General features: G+C 41.7%; 1 protein-coding gene across 1 annotated transcript in view; it reads left to right on the top strand.

Annotated features, from left to right (window-relative positions):
• Positions 1-13,377, top strand: part of SMOC2 (SPARC related modular calcium binding 2) — a 267,516-nt gene that overhangs the window by 47,481 nt on the left and 206,658 nt on the right. The window lies entirely within an intron of this gene.

The following is a 13,377-nucleotide window of genomic DNA, read 5'->3' on the forward strand; positions in this document are numbered from 1 at the left end:
ATGCATGAAATGAAGCGTGGCCAGCAGGTCAAGGGAAGTGATCCTGCCCCTCTATTCCTCTCTTGTGAGACCTCATCTGGATTATTGTGTCCAGTTCCGGAATCCACAACAAAAGAAGGATATGGAGCTGTTGGAACGGGTCCAGAGGAAGGATACAAAGAGGATCAGAGGGCTGGAGCACCTCTGCTATGAGGACAGGCTGAGAGAGTTAGGGTTGTTCAGCCTGGAGAAGAGAAGGTTCCAAGGAGAGCTTATAGCAACCTTCCAATACCTGAAGAGGATCTACAAGAAAGCTGGGGAGGGACTGCTTACAAAGGCTTGTAGTGATAGGACTAGGGGCAATAGGTATAAACTGGAGTGGGACAGATTTGGACAAGACATAAGGAACAATTTCTTCACTCTGACAGTGGTGAGGCACTGGCACAGGTTGTCCAGGGAAGCTGTGGGTGCCCCATCCATTTAGGTGTTCGAGGCCAGGTTGGATGGGGACTTGAGCAGCCTGGTCTAGTGGGAGGTGTCCCTGCCCATGCTGGGGGGTTGGAACTAGATGATCTTTAAGGTCCCTTCCAAACCAAACTATTCTATGGTTAGGAAAAATTTCTTCAACTAAAGGTTGTCAGTCACTGGAACAGGCTGCCCAGGGAGGTGGTTGAGTCATCATCCCTGGAAGTATTTAAAAGATGGGTAGATGAAGTGCTTAGGGATATGATTTAGTAGTGGACAGATGTGGTTGGGCTTGATGATCTCAAAGGTCTTTTGAACCTAGTGATTCTATGATTCTATGAACATTTCCCTCACAAAAGCCCCATCGTGCTTCTAAGTCCCATTTCTCCCCCTCTTTACTGGTGTTCCCTGTCAGGCACGGGTACGGCACTGGCACTTGTCATCTTGCTCTCCAGAAACCAACCCAACTGGGATCTAAGCTCAGAAGTTCACTTTCTTGTACTGGATTGCTGATTGTCACTTTGGAAGCAAGGCAGAGACCTGTTTTGTGAGGTTGAAGCAGGGCGGCAAAAGAAGCCCTGAAATCAAGAGTCTCATGGACACAGTGAGGACCATGCTATAGGAGACTACTTTGCTGCTGCCTACACTGCATTTAGATCCTACATTTCTGGCATCTCTGTGCGCCACACTCAAGAGATTGAAATAATTTCAGGAAGGTTGTATTTTTTTCCATGAAGCAGTGAGCACTCACACAACCCATCTGTCCATGGTTATCTTCTGTTCATCCTGTGGTGTATCTTTAAAAGCTAGAATACTTTAATTTGAATGTCACATGACTTTGCGCTGGGATCCATAAGTAGAGCAAGAAGGAGCCAGTTGCCCTGCCATCTGTTCTTCAAGTAGCCTTCTTTCAATACCATGTGCAGGTAGCCATCTCTGCCATTGCGACTGCAGCCAGTCTAGCTTTCCCTGTAGCAGTCCCTAGCCGTAGGAATGACAGAAGCACTAGAATCATAGAATCATAGAATTACCAGGTTGGAAAAGACCCACCGGATCATCGAGTCCAACCATTCCTATCAATCACTAAACCATGCCCCTCAGCACCTCACCTACTCGTCCTTTAAACACCTCCAGGGAAGGTGACTCAACCACCTCCCTGGGCAGCCTGTTCCAGTGCCCAATGACACTTTCAGTGAAAAATTTTTTCCTAATGTCCAGCCTAAACCTCCCCTGGCGAAGCTTGAGGCCATTCCCTCTTGTCCTGTCCCCTGTCACTTGGGAGAAGAGGCCAGCTCCCTGCTCTCCACACCCTCCTTTCAGGTAGTTGTAGAGAGCAATGAGGTCTCCCCTCAGCCTCCTCTTCTCCAGGCTAAACAACCCCAGCTCTCTCAGACGTTCCTCATAAGACTGTTCTCTAGCCCCCTCACCAGCTTTGTTGCTCTTCTTCGGACTCACTCCAGAGCCTCAACATCCTTCTTGTGGTGAGGGGCCCAGAACTGAACACAGGATTCAAGGAGCGGCCTCACCAGTGCTGAGTACAGAGGGAGAATAACCTCCCTGGACCTGCTGGCCACACCGTTTCTGATACAAGCCAAGATGCCATTGGCCTTCTTGACCACCTGGGCACACTGCTGGCTCATATTCAGCTAGCTGTCAATCAACACCCTCAGATCCTTCTCCTCCAGGCAGCTCTTCAGCCAGATTCTCCTAGTCTGTAGCACTGCATAGGGTTGTTGTGCCCCAAGTGCAGGACCTGGCATTTGGCCTTGTTAAACCTCAAGTCATTGGACTCAGCGGTCCAGCCTGTTCAGATCCCTTTGCAGAGCCTCCCAACCCTCCAGCAGATCCACACTTCCACCCATCTTAGTGTCATCCGCAAACTTGCTAAGGGTGCACTCGATGCCTTCATCCAGGTCATTGATAAAGACATTGAACAGGGCTGGACCCAGCACTGAGCCCTGGGGAACCCCACTTGTCACTGGCCTCCAGCTGGATTTAACACCATTTACCACCACTCTCTGGGCCAATGTCAAATCCAGCCTCTTGGTGGGGGGACAAATCATTCACGTGTTCTGTTTGTTCATCGAGTCCTGTGCAACACATTATTTGATAGTCCCAGGAGGACCAAGTCTTGCTTTCACCATGTCTCTTTCAACAGGTTTCATGTAGCTTGAAGATTTGAGAACAATATTTACCCTGCAAAGATGAACTATGTCAGAAGAGGTCCAGAGAGGTCCTCTTCTGACAAGCCATGCTCAAATGTTCACAAATGTATCCAGCTGCAGGTGGAACTGTAGGAGCAGGACAAAAAGTACTGACAAAAAGACAGCATGAAACACCTCTTGAATGGAGGGCTGTCGTGGTTTAACTGCAGCTGGCAACTGAAAACCATGCAGCTGCCCACTCATACCTCCCACTGCAGTGGGATGCAGAAAAGAATGGAAAAAAAGAAGGTTGAGATAAAGACAATTTAATAGGACAGCACAGGAAGAGATAATAATAATAATAATATACAAAACAGGTGATGCACAATGCAGTTGTTCGCTACCAAATGACCAATGCCCAACCTGTCCCTGATCAGCAATTGCGCCCCCAAGACAACTCCCCCCAGTTTATATACTGAGCATGATGCCATATGGTATGGAAGATCCCTTTGGCCAGCTTGAGTCAGCTGTTCTGGTTGTGCACCTCCTGGTCAGCAGAGTATGGGAAGCTGAAAACTCCTTGATTTAGTATAAGCGCTACTTAGCAACAACTAAAACATCAGTGTGTTATTAACATTATTCTAATACTCAATCCAAAACACAGCACTGTACCAGCTACTAAGAAGAAATTAACTCTTGCAGTCAAAATCAGGACAGTAGGCTGAAACCAGAACAAGGGTGGCAAACAACTGTCCATGTGTGACATGTGGCTAGAATCTTGCAAAATGCCATTGTGGGTATGAGGAGCTGAAGTGTTTTTTGTAAATCACTTGGCTTGGCACTTGTTAAAACAGACATACAGCACAGTTCCTTATTTTATTCAAACCATGTTCTAACATGACTAAATAGGAGTCATCAACACAAATACCAGTTAGTATATACTTGCTAGGAGAATTAGATAATATAATGTCATATATCTTTCTTTTCCTCCTTCCTTTACAGGGGATTGTTATCCCTTGTTCTTTGTTCTTCCTCTTCTTTCATCTTTTTTATCTTTTCATACATTAAATCCCAAATGGGCTATATCACAGCAGTCTCTTTATTCTAATCAGCTTCCTGATTATCCTCTCTGTTGTACTGGTTACTTTCTTCCCGAGAACCTGTGTGATGTCACGATCTTTTCAGATAACTGAACAAATAGCTTGTGTTTTCCAGTTTCTGGAGGAGAGAGTAGAAGGTGTGAATCACCATCACATGTAAAACTATGAGATTATGTGGGGGAGTGGTAATGGTAAAAGTGAAAGCTTCATACTAGGGACTTGTAAAACTCCTGCTATTCTTAAGAATTAATGGAGAAGAATGTTTGATACTGATGCTCCATAAAGTTTCACTAGACTTCAACTAAGATTTTTTTTTAAAAAGGAAGCAGCCTATAGGTAACATCCTGTTTTGCTGCCTTGCTTTAGTGCACTGAATCAAAATGCTGAAACATAGCTTGCCCTCTTCAGGAGCCAAAAGATTTGACTTTTCATTTCTGTTACTTTAATTCTATTAATTTCAAAGATATCATTCTTGATTTATTCAGGAGTTGAAATAAGATATGTATTTTCCACCTATGAATCCTGAGGTAAATTAAATTCTGTGAAAAAGCTCTAGTAAAGCAATGGTATGTTTGCAAAATCAGACACCAAAGCAGTAGGAAATAAAACAAATTGTCTACATAACCTTGTTTTAGATTCTGAGTTTTATGGTGTGATCGCACAGTGTTGTTCAACAGATTTGTTCCTCAATAAATGTATAGAATGAAAGAGTGCTTTAGTTCAAACCACAATAACAGGTGATCGGTGGACAATTACGCAATGTCTTCTGATGTCATGCTGCAGCCCAATGCCTTATTTACTGCAGTTCATTTAAGCTGTGCACTGCCGCTAGAACTTCCTTTTGCTTTTAAAAATATATTTGTGATCTACTTTGTAAGTGCTTTACTGTGTGACTAAACAATGTCCTTATAACATCGCAAAAGGTATGAAGCTGGTTTTGTTTTCTAGGAGGGGACCTGAAGCAGTGAGTTTCATTTCAGAGATGCTTGCTCATTTTAGGTGCCCATTGGAGATGCCTTTGGCATGACTTTTCAGTGCGCTTTGTATTATACAGTTAATATAGGTGTATTTTATTTTTCCAAGCAGAGTTCCCTTTGAGTTCAGTTGCACTTTTGAGCACTTGGCACTTTGGTAAATTGAATACTGGGCATTTGAATTTGAATTGCTAGAAAAATAAGGAACATAATTAGTGTTCCTTATATGGAACCAGTTTGGGTGTGCCTGCACCTGTGGTAGAGACATGCCCTCAGAGCTTCATTAACTACCAGAAAGGAGGCAGGTGTTATTTACCCTGTTCGGCAGATGGAGATGTACAAAGAGGTTAACCCTTCTACACAGGATTGAATAGGAAATCTGCAATAGGACTTGAAAGCGAAGCCAAATCATTGATGTGACATTGATGCGACCACAGAAATTACTTTACTCACTGTCTTGTTGGTGCGTATTAGCCAGTTTGCGTGGGACTAATTGTGTATTGACGTCCAGATGTGTTTAAAAGTAAAATAGTTGAATGTTGACTTTGGATGAAGTCCAGAGTACACAAAATACATTTGTATACCAGACAACTTCAAGAGATTGCAGTTTGCTTCCCACATTTGCTTATGTTTTGTTGTGAAGAATCATTCAGAGAGTGTTTGGGTGATATTACCTTCTGGATGGATTTGTAATCTCTCCACTTCTGTGTATACCTGCATGTATTGATTGTGTCTTTAGCCTGTACTGACATTGGCATGTGTAGCACTGGTTGAGGGAGAATCTGTTTGTTTAGGACTATCACCTGACATGCAGAACACTCACTAGGTGTACTGGCATGCTCACTTTGCCAACCAGCCTCTCTGGCCTGTGTGATGTTCTGTTGTTCCTGGGAGATCTACAAGCCTCTTTGCGTCAATCCCACTGAAGGTCTTATATAGAGGTACTGCCTATGGGAATCTTCTGTGCTCTTGACATCTGGCAGATGTTTAGGAGGTTAGTTGGAGGATGAAGGGGAGTCACATGCTTAACAGAGCTAAGCCTAACACAAGCCATTATCCAATACAAAATAAACCAAAGTGTAAGTCTTGTATCTGTCACTCTTGTTCGTTCTGTGCCCAGGAAGATGTGTACTGAACATATCGTTTTATGAAAGGACTGAGACATCGCCTAGCAGCACAGGGTTCTGCTGTGACATGGGATGGAGCCTTCTGCCATTTTTGAATGTTAAGTTGAACAATTAAGGATATCCTGCAAGTGGATTAAACCTTGATGTTTCCCACACTGAGTAGTGTTAGTTCTGCATTAACACTGTTTGCCAGAGAATGGATGGTATTCTGTGTCCCTCTGTGAGGTGACTGTAAGTAAATTGCCATCATCCAGGCATTTCATCTAATTAGCAGAGCAGCTGCCTTTGAAAACATTCTTCTTAAGTACTGATGTCTCAAGGATTACTTTATTTAATTAGAAAGAAACAAATCACTGGTGAGAAGATCTCTTTCTAGAGTTCAGAGAATTTGACTTGAATTGAAAAAATCTAACTTTTTGAACTATAATTTACGTGGTAATGAATAGGGAAAAGGAAGGGAGAGTGGAGCTAACAGACACAGCTTCTGCTACAAAAACAGATTTGAGTTGGTGGAGGGCTTTATAAAGAGGAATCCCTGGAAACATGAGTAAAATCCTTCTTTCAGCTACCAGGGATTAGGAGATGTCCATCTGTTTTTGTGATTATTTCTGTTTATTTTTTGCAGGGTTGCAGATTGATTCTCTTGTGACGCTCCCGGCGCAGTGTTTGGGGTTGCGGGGAAGGGAGGAGGGAGGAGGCTTTGCTCAGGGCTGTTACAAGCTTGGAATGAAAGTGTCATTCTTGTGTTTTTCCAGTTTATGCTCTCCAATTGAAATCATTGTAACTAAAAGCCTGTATTTTGGACCATATAAAGATGCGTGCATGTTTGTAAATCAGTGGATAAATAGGCGAGCTGTGGGGGAGGAGGTGGGGGTGGAGGCTACATGAGCAACTATTGCACAGATGGGGACTCTAGAAGCACAGAATATGCAGGAGAATGGAGAAAGTGGTAGGACCAGAAATCCAGGTAGGCAGGAAGAGCGACACAGTACCCAGGATGAGTGTGGGGACAGAAGCATGAAAGTTAAGCTAGAGATCAGTCAAGGGCATCAGTATTCAGAAAGAATGGTAAGTGTGGGGACCTAATAGAGAACGGAAAGCAGGAAAACAGTGATACAATTTGGTATTGCTGTAATGGCTCCCTGCCAAGGATCTTGAAAGCATTGCTGTCCTAAATTAATGGGGAAGCTGTCGAAGCACAAAGAAATCATTTGAACTGCAGAGGCCTAAGTTTACAACAGATCGTAACCAGAGGTGCCTGGAGGACACATGGTTGGTCTGGGGCCAGCGCTCAGTCACCACACCTCTTTGTATTCATGAACACAAAGTTGGTGTTAGACTCTTTGGAAATAAAGCGAAATTTTAGTTTGACTTCTCTAAGAATGAGATGCCAAATATGAATACTGGGTTCTTCTGCCATGGATGGACAGACTTAAAGGGAGAAGCTGACCCAGAGATCTGTCTCACAGAACTAGAGTTAAGGCAGTTTTTGAAGAGGAGCAAACAATGACTTGCTGCTGAGAGGGGCAGCAGTCCTTCCCCAGCACTTCTAAAGCTTGTCTCGGTTCTGGTGGAAAGAGCCTGGCTGTCTCTTTGGGCTGGGGAACAGGAAAAGAGGAAATGGAAGCACAATCATTCTGCTGCCCCTGTGGGCTAAGCCTGTTTTGTCTACACTGACACTTACCCTCCTCTGATGTGACTCATGGCTTTACATGGGACAGAGCTCACTTGGTGCTGATTCCCCCTTTTCACCTCATCCCCTGCTAATAAGAATTTGCAAGTCAATACTTGCCTGAAATGATCAGGAACACAAAGCCAGGACACAGTCTGCTGTTACATCGGAAGCCAAGGAGTATTATAATAGTTTCTCCACATTGAGTGATACCTTCTTTTATGCCTATTGGTCTTGCTCATTAGGATCCTGATGAAAATCCAGAACTGACTACTAGTCTGTTCTATTACTAGTCTCTAATTTTATCTTGCAGCCTTCCTCCTTTCCATATTTCTTCCCACCAATTATAGCTTGTACTTCTTCCCAGCAAAACCTCACTTTCTTCTTGTCCTCCTGATTTCTGTTGACTCTGCAGCAATAGTTTTCTGCTCTCATTATGATTTATAATGCTTAGCAAGTTCACCTCACCTGGAGATTTCATTACAGTATTGTTTAAAACCCTCTTCCTGATCATTAATGTCAAGTGCAAATTTCAACAACATTGCAGTACAGTTCCAGACACTTCTCCCAGTTTGATCCTTGCCCTTCATTATTGCTTTCCCTTTACTTCATTACCATTCAACAGCTTTTCAATATATGTGGTCATGTTGACATATCCAAGCTGCCATCTTTTCTGTTTGTATGCCAGATTACTCCAAGTGATTTGTCATCCGTCATTCCGGGGTCTGTCTCATTGTTGCATGCACAGCTTATTTTACTTATACACTTTCCTGTTAACATTGGAAATACTTTTTAATTGAACAGCTGTCTTCTAAAAATATTTGGTATCACAGTCTGTTGTTTTGTTGATTTAATAATTCAAAATTTTTATTTTCCTCTTGTCCAAGTGATCCCAATTTTGTTCTTTCACTTGTCCAGCATTAATAAAAAATGAATTTATCAAAGCCTTTAACTTTACACCAATCAGAGAATTGTTGTTACATTGCTTTATCTTTCACATTGTATGCTTCACATCAGATTCTTAACTAGCATTTGCATGTGGATATGTCTTTGCACCATTCTTTGTGTGTGTGCATGCATGCAAACTCGTGTAACTCTCTATGATTTTTCTGTGTCAAAGTTCCATATTTCTCTGAAAAACAAAGCAAAAGCTGGTGTGTGTAAAGTCTGAGCCTGCTTCTTTGTGCAGGAATGTATTTCCAACACCAAAAGCTACATGCCAGCATTCAGTTCCAGGGTGTGAAGTATTTTCTTATAAAGGAAGGGCACAACCTCTTTTCTGGAAAGATATAGCTTAAAGTTTTGTTAATGCAAAACAACCTCAAACAGTTTTTTCCAATAAGAACAAAACACAATGCAGGAAAAAACGGGGAGAAAAAAAGGGTCTTTCATGGCAATGTATCAACTTACTTTGTTAGGGTGGCAAATGTTTTCAGGACATAACAAGTTAGAAAGTCTCAAGGCACCTATTCATCAAGATATGTAAACACTCACCTAACTGAATAGGTGAGTGGTCCCACTGAATTCAAAAGTGCTACTTCCATGCTTAAATTTAGGCACATGCATCAATATCTTGCTAAACTGAAGCTTAAAGACCCACTAATTTTAATCTTGCCAAATACTTCTGCAAATTCTGAGCCAGGACATTCAGAACAAAATAACTTTTGTTACAAATAGTTAGCTTAAGGATATCCTGGAGGAACATGGAAAGAAAGAGGGATTCCTCCTACAGTTTCACAGCATGCTGATTTAGCTGGTGTTTGTATTTATTTGCATTGGAGATCTCTGCAGGTACCGAGGGTTAGACTGCAATGCGGAAGATGGCATAGTAATGTACTTTTATTGACTAACAGGCATTGGGTGCATTCAGATGATGCACCCTTAGATTGCTGGATGCTCACAGGCCTGCTCCTTCTGGATTCTTTCACTGAAAAGCAGAAACCCCAAACTTATAACCTCCTGACTTGTGAGGAATGTGGTTTTATTTGGCATACTTTAAAATGCATTCTTTTTTTCTAGGAAAGATAAAATGGGGCAGATCCAGTTTGCTCTACTGACCTGAATAGTTAGTGAGAATATTTTTGTGAGTTTTGTAAGCTAATAAGATTTTTTCTGTGATTGTGTATAAGGACCATGCTGGGCACTGTGGCGACTGGGAGATGTTTTCACTTAAAAATCTTTTAGAAAGTGCAGATTTGTGTATCCCTACAGAAGCATGTCAATGTCAGCAACATCTGAGAAGGGAGAAGAAGTCTTATCAAATTCCTTGTTTAATTCTGATAATGTTAAACCCTTTCAACAGGATGGAAGTTTTTGAAAACCCATATACTGAATCCTGTGTTTCAACCATTGCTTTGCCCCTGTTTATAAGAAGGAGCAGACATATGGAAAACATGCCTTGGGGAACATGCTTTCCTGCTGAGTCTACCCTGAAAGAATTAATCACAGAGCTTCAATTGTGTCTCCATTTCCCAAAGCTGGAGCCTGTCTGGGCCCCATAGCTAGGTTAGTGATAAAACCATAGCAGAGATTGCTTCAGTATTATAAATACGCAACATTTACCAGTGTACATAACACCACTGCAGTATTTCTAAATGCATCAGTGAAGCAATATTATGGCAAACTTTTCTCATCAACAAAGACTTTGCTTCATTTTTACATGTATAAAAAGAGCAGTGGCAAACTTAAATAGTGGTATTTATTTATTTTTCACCTCTTTCTTCCCTGTATAGGTTAACTAAACTAGGTACTGAATAAAATCAAATTATTTTACAGACATTGGTTCTTTGCTGTTAGGCATATTGCAGAAGAAGAGCTGTGCTGGCAAGAAGATGGTGCTTATTCTGTGGAATTATATTTTCAGCATGTTGTTCAACACCAGCAAGTCTGCAGAACTCCAGTTGTGTATCAGTACCAATAGTTAGTGGTTTTTATTCTTTGCTATTTGCATGTAGGGTCTGCTGAATTCATCATCATCTTTGCAGCGGGGTGGTGACTGAGGCAGTTATAAGTCATTAGTGAACTGTGGAAAAACAAATAGGAAACTTAGAAGCATGCTGAGACACTGACTGTGTACCCAGCAATGGGACGGCCTAAAGCACATATTGCACATTCCAGGATGGGGAAGATGAATGGGAGATGCATAGCTGATCTCTAATTCCTCTGCTACTGAGGCTGTGGAGTTTGTGCTTTGTTGAACATTTCTGTTCACAATTATTTTTGTGTGAATAGGCTGTGAACAAAGACACACATATATACATTATCTATGCCTTGACTTTGCCATTTCATCCTCTCTACAACTTATTCGTCTTTAGCAAATTTGTGTTTATTGTCAAGTGCTTATGAATATTCCTTGGTTACGTTCTTAATTGAGCTTTTTTACTAGATTGACTGCAAAATATGCTGCCATGTGATCGCCTGGGGAAGACAGGGTACAGGACTTGTAACTAGAGCTTTTTATGAAATACTGTGTTCTTAAAATCACTTGAAGTATTATAAAATAATATCAGCAACCCATGCCCAAGTAATCCTTAATCATAACTTGGTTACAAAAAGACGTAATGTAGTTAATTGGACATGAGATGATTTGGTATTATGTGAAATACATACTACTATATTCTGTACATAATGCTGTACATAACATCTCCTTCCTCACCAGTGACACACATGGCCTCATTCTCTTTCCGCATCTTTCTAATGTAAGAATATGAACATACAAGTCATGTCTTACTTGTCTTGCTTTAGTTCTGGATCCAGTGATACTCTTCCCACTTGTGCCAAGCTATAAAATAAGCATCTTTAGTATGTTCTTATACTCAGGTTCAGGGGTGTTGTGCAGGGCTTGCTTGAATAGAGAAGAGTAGAGGAGCTTACAGAATTGACAGAGACCTATGTCAAGAGGGTGTTAGTTTAAATTGAGACAGCAGAGAAATTTTGCCAAAGGATGCCACTCTAATTACTGGGAAGCACAGGTAACTATTATAGAGTGTATTCAGTTATGGCACTGCTAGAAAATTTCCCATCGTAATGACTCAGTACTCCTTATATAAAAACTACCAGTCTATTAAAGCTATTGAGCTAGGTCCATCTTGAGCATACTGGAGGCCACCTAGAAAAAAGTTCAGAGAATTAAGCTTGGTCTGAGCTTGACCTATTGCCTGTAAAACAATCCCCTGTGATTGATAATGAGTTTTCCGGACAACAGGCATGCTGCCATAGGGAGCGTGTGCAGCACAACTGCAGGAATTTCTACTACTTTTGTTTCACTGACTGAGGTGATTGTGCTTTGGTGTTGTGGGCACATGTGTTCTCTGAAATACCACTGTCAAAGAGTTTTCAAAGGAATTTTCAGAGGAGCATTTGCCCCTCCCTTGGGGGCTTTTGTAATTATTGTATTTGTACAACACTGTACACCATGATGAAATGGTACACAGTTTCTGCCAAATATATTGGTGTGAGAACTAGAAAAAAATAGCACTCTCACAAGGTAAACATTTTAGTTCAGTGAGGGGAAGACCTTGCTAGATGTCAGTCAGAACTTTGCCTGACTGCCTGTTCTACATTGATTTAACTTGGAGCTTGGAGAAGGAGGTTGAAAATGCAGCATCTTTTTAAAAGTGTTTCCACAGTGCAGTACTTAAGAAGCGTTATAGATGGGAAAGAAAAAATAATAACACCCTCACGGAATCCTGAATCACATGGAGAGAAATAGAAGAAATCAGAAGTCACTTAAGAGATTAACTGAACCTCCCAAAATTATTCAGGTCACGTTTGGATTTCGTGGCTTGTCCTCCTAGTGACATGTGTTTGTTCTTCATCTCTCAGATCTTTACTTTTAGGAGAGACTGCTGCTATTTCTGTTCTCACTGACCATGGGAGTGCTGTACCCTTTTGGAGATTTGGAGTGAGCTGCTACATCAGTGCTGCGTGCACCCAAAGATATACCTTCAGGTCTTAGTAGGACTGTGCGAGTGCCATTGTGTTGGTGTCCCTGAGCTCTTTTGTGCCTCAGCACTGCTTTAGCACACCCATACTGGTTGTAATTGTGGTTCAAGTGGATGGTCCCATGCTACGGCTTGTATGTCCCCCGAGAGCATTGTGCAAGCTTCACTGAGAGAGGACATAGGTCCCTCACATCCATGCCATCTGCATCAACTTGAGTAAAGTAGAATCAATTATTATAACACAAAATCTTTTCTGCCCTTTTACCGAACTGAAATTATCCATCAGGTCATTTCCATTCCTGCTTCCCAGATTCTCCTTTCCTACAGCATTGATAAATTTTCCTCTCTCTTCTGTATAAATATAGTTATTCAAAAAGCTCTTTCTTAACAGAGTAGATACATGGCAGAAATCCTTACCCAGAATTTGCCTTGCGAAGGTGGAGGAGTTAGTGTCCAGACCCCCTTTTAGCAGCAAGGTAGATGTTTTTTACCCTATTCTTTTCACCTTAATGATGCATTAGTGCCTTTTTAATCCTTGCTAGGTATGCCCGAAGCCCTGAGACCACTCTTCCTGAAAAATCAGTGTGGATCAAGTTTTCTTCATTCTCTCTTCCAAAACAGAGGCAGCTGCTATCCTCATTGCTATGATGAAGAACATCTGCCATCTGTTATCAAGAAGCTGAAACCTTAGCTAGTAGATACCCTGCTGAATGCTTTTAGTACCTGTTTAAAGCATGGATGCACCAGCTGCAGTGCAGATTAACGACAAACACAGGAACACTTGCAAAAAACAGAACATCTCTGCATGTGTGGGCATTCAAAGAGATATTTCATCTTCATAGAACAGGATGTTTTAAATTAGATGCTCAAATCTTCCTGCAAGCATATTCTTGTGTAAATCCTGTAAAGCTCTTCCTAGAGTAAATTTGGGAGGCTAGATTTACTGTGTATATATTCTCTGTTTCCTAATCAA

This window comes from Phaenicophaeus curvirostris, chromosome 2 (genome assembly GCF_032191515.1).
Source record: "Phaenicophaeus curvirostris isolate KB17595 chromosome 2, BPBGC_Pcur_1.0, whole genome shotgun sequence".
Taxonomy (NCBI): Eukaryota; Metazoa; Chordata; class Aves; order Cuculiformes; family Cuculidae; genus Phaenicophaeus; species Phaenicophaeus curvirostris.